This window comes from Dama dama, chromosome 1, assembly GCF_033118175.1.
Source record: "Dama dama isolate Ldn47 chromosome 1, ASM3311817v1, whole genome shotgun sequence".
In the NCBI taxonomy this organism is placed as follows: domain Eukaryota; kingdom Metazoa; phylum Chordata; class Mammalia; order Artiodactyla; family Cervidae; genus Dama; species Dama dama.
In genome coordinates this window covers 82,512,740-82,520,646 of record NC_083681.1, presented here as the reverse complement: position 1 = coordinate 82,520,646, position 7,907 = coordinate 82,512,740, and positions in this window count along the sequence as shown.

The window sequence follows — 7,907 nt, the reverse complement described above, 5'->3', positions numbered from 1 at the left end:
CCGGCCCTGAGCGCCAGCCAGGGCTGGGGGGCCTGAGGGTGTGACAGGGGGCAGAGCACAGTGGAGGGAAGAATAAATTGTGGCTGTGATAGCCGTGAAGGCATGTGTCTGTGATCACTGTGAAGGCGTGTGGCTGCGATCTCTGGGAAGGCGTGTGGCTGCGATCACTGGGAAGGCGTGTGTCTGTGATCACTGTGAAGGTGTGTGACTGTGATCTCCGTGAAGGCGTGTGACTGTGATCACCGTGAAGGCGTGTGACTGTGATCTCTGTGAAGGCGTGTGTCTGTGATCACTGGGAAGGCGTGTGACTGTGATCTCTGTGAAGGCGTGTGTCTGTGATCTCTGTGAAGGCGTGTGTCTGTGATCTCTGTGAAGGCATGTGGCTGCGATCTCTGTGAAGGCGTGTGGCTGTGATCTCTGTGAAGGCGTGTGTCTGTGATCTCTGTGAAGGCGTGTGGCTGTGATCACTGTGAAGGCGTGTGACTGCGATCACTGTGAAGGCGTGTGGCTGCGATCTCTGTGAAGGCGTGTGACTGTGATCACTGGGAAGGCGTGTAACTGCGATCACTGTGAAGGCGTGTGGCTGCGATCACTGGGAAGACGTGTGGCTGTGATCTCTGTGAAGGCGTGTGACTGTGATCTCTGTGAAGGCGTGTGACTGTGATCACCGTGAAGGCGTGTGACTGTGATCACTGTGAAGGCGTGTGTCTGTGATCTCTGTGAAGGCGTGTGACTGTGATCTCTGGGAAGGCGTGTGACTGTGATCACCGTGAAGGCGTGTGACTGTGATTACCGTGAAGGCGTGTGTCTGTGATCTCTGTGAAGGCGTGTGACTGTGATCTCTGTGAAGGCGTGTGACTGTGATCACCGTGAAGGCGTGTGACTGTGATCTCTGTGAAGGCGTGTGACTGTGATCTCTGAGAAGGCGTGTGTCTGTGATCACTGTGAAGGCGTGTGACTGTGATCTCTGTGAAGGCGTGTGGCTGCGATCACCGTGAAGGCGTGTGACTGTGATCTCTGAGAAGGCGTGTGACTGTGATCACTGTGAAGGCGTGTGACTGTGATCTCTGTGAAGGCGTGTGACTGTGATCTCTGTGAAGGCGTGTGTCTGTGATCACTGTGAAGGCGTGTGACTGTGATCTCTGTGAAGGCGTGTGACTGTGATCACCGTGAAGGCGTGTGACTGTGATCTCTGAGAAGGCGTGTGGCTGTGATCACTGTGAAGGCATGTGACTGTGATCTCTGTGAAGGCGTGTGGCTGCGATCACCGTGAAGACGTGTGACTGTGATCTCTGAGAAGGCGTGTGTCTGTGATCTCTGTGAAGGCGTGTGACTGTGATCACCGTGAAGGCGTGTGACTGTGATCTCTGTGAAGGCGTGTGGCTGCGATCACCGTGAAGGCGTGTGACTGTGATCTCTGAGAAGGCGTGTGTCTGTGATCTCTGTGAAGGCGTGTGACTGTGATCTCTGTGAAGGCGTGTGGCTGCGATCACCGTGAAGGCGTGTGACTGTGATCTCTGAGAAGGCGTGTGTCTGTGATCTCTGTGAAGGCGTGTGACTGTGATCACCGTGAAGGCGTGTGACTGTGATCTCTGTGAAGGCGTGTGGCTGCGATCACCGTGAAGGCGTGGGTGCTTGGGGCCCCGGGGAGGCCGTGTGAATGGCCAGCAGGCCCGCTCCTGCCCCTGCACTCAGGTCGCGATGTGCCTGCCTCAGAGGTCTCCGCATGAGCAGCGGCTGGTCCTTCTGCCGCGGGTGCACACATTCTGTTCCCCACTCTCCTGGGATCCCTGCCAACACTTCCTCATCAGCCACGTGTTGCCCCGAACAGATTCCCCTGGGACTTTTAGGGCGGGGGGTGGGGAGAGCCTTTGCACTTTTTCCAGGGAAGGGTATTACCTCCTGGCCTTTATGACCTAGTCGTGACTTTCTGTGGCTTTTCCCTTAGTGAAGAGCAAGTAGACTCTACTCATTAGGTCTGTAGAAGTTACCTCTCTTATTGCTGCTTCACAGGTACATTAAATATGTTACATACAAAGATAGGCCTTCCCAGGTGGTGCTAGTGATAAAGAAACCTCCTGCCAATGCAGGAGACATGAGAGACGTGGGTTCAATCCCTGGGTCTGGAAGGTCTCCTGGAGGAGGAATTGGCAACCCACTCCAGTGTTCTGGCCTGGAAAAGTCCACAGACAGAGGTGTGTGGCCGGCTACGCTCCACGGGGTTGCAAAGAGTCTGACACCACCGAGCGACTGAGAACACGCCTGCCCGGATATGAGAGACTGTGAGACAGTGTGCGTGATAGAGCAGGGAGAGTTAGCAAGGAAAAGCTAACGTGCAGAGCGTTCAATCCCCACTCTCACTCCGGAGAAAATAATTCACTATCGTTTCTAAAAGCGGAGCCTCTTAAGCCACCAGAAGCCCTCAGACAATAAAGAGGTGCTGTGTTTAACGTACAAGCTGAAGCTCAGCGGTGCGTGATGGGGACAGCATGGTGAGTCTGGGGAGAGGACAGTGGGCACACCCAGACCCCGCGAGGCGGGGACTCACTGAGAATGAAGTGGAGGGCGAGGGTGGCCCAGCGTGCGTTTCTGCTGCTCCTCCTGACCTTGGCATCTCACTGCGGGATGCCCAGGTCTGTGTGGGTCAGACCGTTGTCTCAGGGGAGAGTCTGGCTGCTGGTGCACGGAGCTGCTCCTCCTGGTCGGGAAGGGTTAGGCGGAGAGGTTCCTGCCCCAGCCCTGCCCCAGCCTGAGCACCAGAGCCGGCAGCAAACAGCGCCTGCACGAAGGTGATCCCCTGGGTCAAGAACCTGTTTCTGTTGGTCCATCTAAGCTTGGAATTCGGCTCAGCAATTGGAGGTTAAGGCCTCCACTCACACACACACACACACACACACACACACACACGATTGAGGTTTAATTTCTTGAGTAGTCAAGAGAGCTTCCTTTTTGTATTGGGTGGCTTTTTATATGAGAGTTGGTTTTTTATATTGGGTGAGGGCAGAGTTGTGTCCAGGGCTTGGGCAGGAGGAGTAGCTTAGGTGGTCTTGGCCACCCATTTGGTTTTGTTGTATGCAGGGGGCATGCTCAGTACCCTGCTTTGCCTTCCCAAACCCTGTTTTGTTTTGTTTTTTCACCCCCTGCTCTGTCAGTAAAGAACCTGCCTGCCAATACAGGAGACATAAGAGACATGGGTTTGATCCCTTGGGCAGGGAAGATCCCCTGGAGGCAGGCACGGCAACCCTCTCCAGTGTTCTTTCCTGGAGAATCTCAAGGACAGGGGAACCTGGTGGGCTGTGGTCCATAGGGACGCAAAGAGTCGGACACGACAGAACTGACTTAGAAGATAGCACACTTCAGAAGTAGCAACTGGATATTTTTGGTCTTTTCATACCTTTTTGTCCATGTTGCTATTTAGTTGCTCAGTCATGACCAACTCTTTGCACCCTCATGGACCACATCACGCCAGGCTTCCCTGTCCTTCACCATCTCCTGAAGTTTCGGTCCATGATTTGTCTCAATTGCACATGCACACAGTTATTTTTAGTCCCTTAAAATCTGGTCCCCAAAATAACACCATTGGCATTACTTGAGAATTCTTAGGCTCCACACAAGACTGCTTTTTTAAACAATATTTATTTTATTTATTTATTTTTGGCTATGTCAGGCTTTAATTGTGGCTCTTGGACTCTTTGTCCACACACAGGCACCTCTCTAGCTGCTGTGGCCCCTTGGCATGTGGGATCTTATTTCCCTGACCAGGGATCGAACTCTTTTCCACTATATGGAAGGCAGATTCGCAAACACTGGACCAGCAGAAAAGTCTCAAAGAGCTGCTTGGAACCCCAGAACAAGTACCTTCAGAATTCGTGGTTTGGGCTGAAAGAGCTATTATAACAGAATAATCTCTACAACAGTGTTGTGGTGTGGGGAAGAGCCAATTCTGACTCTATGTTGGGTCTGTTTCTTTGGCTTTAATCTTTGCTTGTCATTGCTCTTGTTATTATAATCACACATAGCCTACCTTGGGGAACCTGCCCCTGTACCTGACTATTAAACTGAAGTGCCTTTGTTCAGCTCACAGAGAGACTCTCAAGAGAGACTCAAGAGGCAGACTCAGGGTGACCTAGCTTACCTTGAGAAAAGAAGAAATTAACACATCCCCCCCCCCTGATTTGGCAAGATTAATGACCTTTTTAGTTTACTTTCTCCCTCCCCTCCCTCTCTGTCCTATAAAAGAACCTGGCATCCAGACCCCTTAAGATGGTTATTTTGAGACATTAGTCTGCCATCTTCTTGGTCTGCTGGCTTTCTGAATAAACTCACACTCCCTGCCTCAACATCTCATCTCCGATGTTGTCGGCGTGTTCTGTGAACACAGAGTGAGCTTGGGCTCAGTAATGACAGCAGCCGGTTCCTCCTCCCCTCTCCTGCACTCTATGGACCCTTTTCAAATGAGCATCATTGGCCTCTTTTCGGACCCCTTCATCTGAAGTCAGCTGACTGATAAACGTAAAGCCAACATTTCTCTCCGCAGATAGCAATCCCCCTACAGCCTGAGGAGCACGATGCTTAGCTTCCCTCTCTCTCCTTGTCTGGTATCATGAGGTCTTTTCTTCTTTACTGAGTGTCGTGACGTCTCCTCTCCCTACTGAAGGGTCCCCGAGCCCCTCTACCCTTGCTGACTTCAGGGCCTTTCTGGGGGTGATGCTTTAGCTGGTGCTCAACTATAGAAAGTGGAGCTCTTATTCTGATGTGTTAAGAAAGCTGTGGTGTGCTGCTAAGGACCGTGGTGGTCCCAAGTTTTAAACTGGTATCATTCTCTTTCCTCTGTTTTCCTTCAAGCAGGCCCTCTTCCTCTGGCAGTGTTGGGACAGTCTTCCCAGAGAGACTCGGAGATGAATCATCTGGTGGCCTCACCAGTGAGACTCTCACAAGACCCTTAGTCACATTACAGAGGGCTCAAATATCTTGCAATAATGTGCTGCTGTCAAGTGAGACCCCAGTCTCCTCCCTACACAGAGCCTCCCTGACTCTGTCCCTGGTAGTCCAAGCTCCTCTCTCTGGTCCAAGTGCACTGAGCCCCTCTCCCCATGCTGCTTCCATGGACCATGTAGATTAAGCTTCCACAACCAGAGAATCTCTTGGTTATATGTGGACTGGAGGACGGGGATTAAGAAAGCTCAGCTTTCAAAAATATCAACTAAAAACTGTCACTTGCTATCTGGTTCTAAAGGATGGTCATTAGCCATCGTGGTTGCTGACCTTCAACACAACCCTTGAAAAAATTTCAGGGTGGAGATCAAGAATGAGGCACTTATACTCTGGGAAAGTGGGCAGAACAGGTCTTCAGAGAGTTAGACGTTTTCAGGGGAAACTTTCATGAATCCTAATTCTTGCATCTTTCCATACTGAGAAAAGCACTAAAGTCATTCACCACGGTATCTGTCCATCATGCCTAACAGTGATCTACCAAGAAGTGTGCTTGCTCGCAAGTACCCCTGCTCTAAAATCACATACATGCTGACCTTCCCCTTTAGCTTTTCATTTTTTAAAACTTTTTATTTTGGTTTGGAGTATAATTGATTGGACTGCAAGGAGATCAAACCAGTCAATCTTAAAGGAAATCAGTCCTGCATATTCATTGGAAGGACTGATGCTGAAGCTGAAACTCCAATACTTTGGCCACCTGATGCGAAGAACTGTCTCACTAGAAAAGATCCTGATGCTGGGAAAGATTGAAGGCAGGAGGAGAAGGGGACGACAGAGGATGAGATGGTTGGATGGCATCACTGACTCAATGGATATGAGTTTGAGTAACTCCAGAAGGTGGTGATGGACAGGGAGGCCTGGTGTGCTGCAGTCCATGGGGTTGCAAAGAGTCAGACACAACTGAGCGACTGAACGGAACTGATTATGTTAGTTTCAGTTGTACAACAAAATGATTCAGTTATACATACACATGAATCTATTCTTTATCGAATTCTTTTCCCAGTTAGAGTGTTACATAACATTAAGCAGAGTTTCCTGTGCCGTACAGTAGGTCCTTGTTGGTTATCCATTTTAAATATAGCAGTGTGTACCTGTCAGTCCCAAATTCCCTAGCTATCCCTCTCCCCTCCCCTCCCCACAGTAATCATAAACTCTTTCTCTAAGCCTGTGAGTCTGTTTCTGCTTTATAAACAAGCTCATCTGTATCATTTCACCCACCCCAATCTCCTTACCTCTTTGGAGGAATTCCTCAGAGTTATCTGAAGGGCTATCTCACAGGCTAGTCCTCAGCAAACCCCACAATAAATCTGAAACCCACAGCTTTCACCTTGTGCATTTTTATTGATATTTCAGTCAACAGGAACAATTTTTTCTTGGCTGAGTTGGGTCTCCTTCATAATGTGTGGGCTCTTCCTGATGTCTGGACTCTTCGTTGGGGGCATACAGGCTTTCTCTAGCTGTGGCATGAAGGCTTAGCTGCCTCTTAGCATGTGGGATTATAGTTCCCTGACCAGGCATCAAACCCATGGCCCCTGCATTGGAAGGTAGACTGTTAATCACATGACCACCAGGAAAGTCTTGACAGAAACAACGTTAGTATCTCTTTCCTGGGACAGTGTTGCTGAAACTCAGCTTCTGTTCCCCAGTGCCGAACAGAAACGTGCAGACAGAGTTCTGAGCAAAGTAGAAAAGAGCAGCTTTCACTGCTTGACCAGACAAAGGAGACCAGAGTGGGCTAATGCCTTGAAGACCATGTGTCCCATGCTGGACAGGGTATAGAAGGGTTTTATTGTGTTTAGGGAGCAGGGTGTGATGAGCGTGGGCAGTTTTTGGATTAGTTGGCATCAAAGTGAAGTTGCAAGCATCATCAACCTTCTGGTTTCAACCAGTCTAGGATCTTTGTTCCTGTGGTCAGCAGTTGTCATTTGGAGAGGGTCTTCTTCCTGTAAAAACTGCTTAGGGATGTGGGTCAGGCCTTTATCTATACCTCTCAGAGAACTGTGAGCTCAGTGATTCTGTTATGTGGCAGAATTTTATTCTAAATTGTTACCCATTCCCTAACCCAACAGCTATTCTTGGTTTCTTCATCTTCACATTTTCCAATCATTAACTCTTGAGTTGGCATTTTACTTCAAAAGACAAGGACACAGGGGTTTACACAGTTCCAGTAGGTGTTGCAAAAAAGGATACTGATACCAGTTAGTCTCTCTCTTTTAATTTTCTATGCTGCATTATATGTGTGTGTGTGTGTGTCTCTGTGTGTGTCTCTGTGTGTGTGTGTATGTGTATGTGTCTGTGTGTGTGTGTCTGTGTGTGTGTGTGTGTCTGTGTGTGTGTGTCTGTGTATGTGTCTGTGTGTGTGTGTCTGTGTGTCTGTCTGTGTGTGTGTCTGTGTGTGTGTCTGTGTGTGTGTGTCTGTGTGTGTGTGTGTGTGTGTCTGTGTGTGTGTCTGTGTCTGTGTGTCTGTGTATGTGTGTGTCTCTGTGTGTGTGTGTCTGTGTGTGTGTGTCTGTGTGTGTGTGTGTCTCTGTGTGTGTGTATGTGTATGTGTCTGTGTGTGTGTGTCTGTGTCTGTGTGTGTGTCTGCATGTGTGTGTGTCTGTGTGTGTGTGTCTGTGTGTGTGTGTGTCTGTGTGTGTGTTGTGTGTCTGTGTGTGTGTCTGTGTATGTGTGTGTCTGTGTGTGTGTCTGTGTGTCTGTGTGTCTGTGTGTGTGTGTGTCTGTGTGTCTGGGTGTCTGTGTGTCTGTGTGTGTGTGTCTGTGTGTGTGTGTCTGTGTGTCTGTGTCTGTGTGTGTGTGTGTGTGTCTGTGTATGTCTGTGTGTGTGTCTGTGTGTCTGTGTGTGTGTCTCTGTGTATGTGTGTCTGTGTGTATGTATGTGTATATGTCTGTGTGTGTGTCTGCATGTGTGTGTC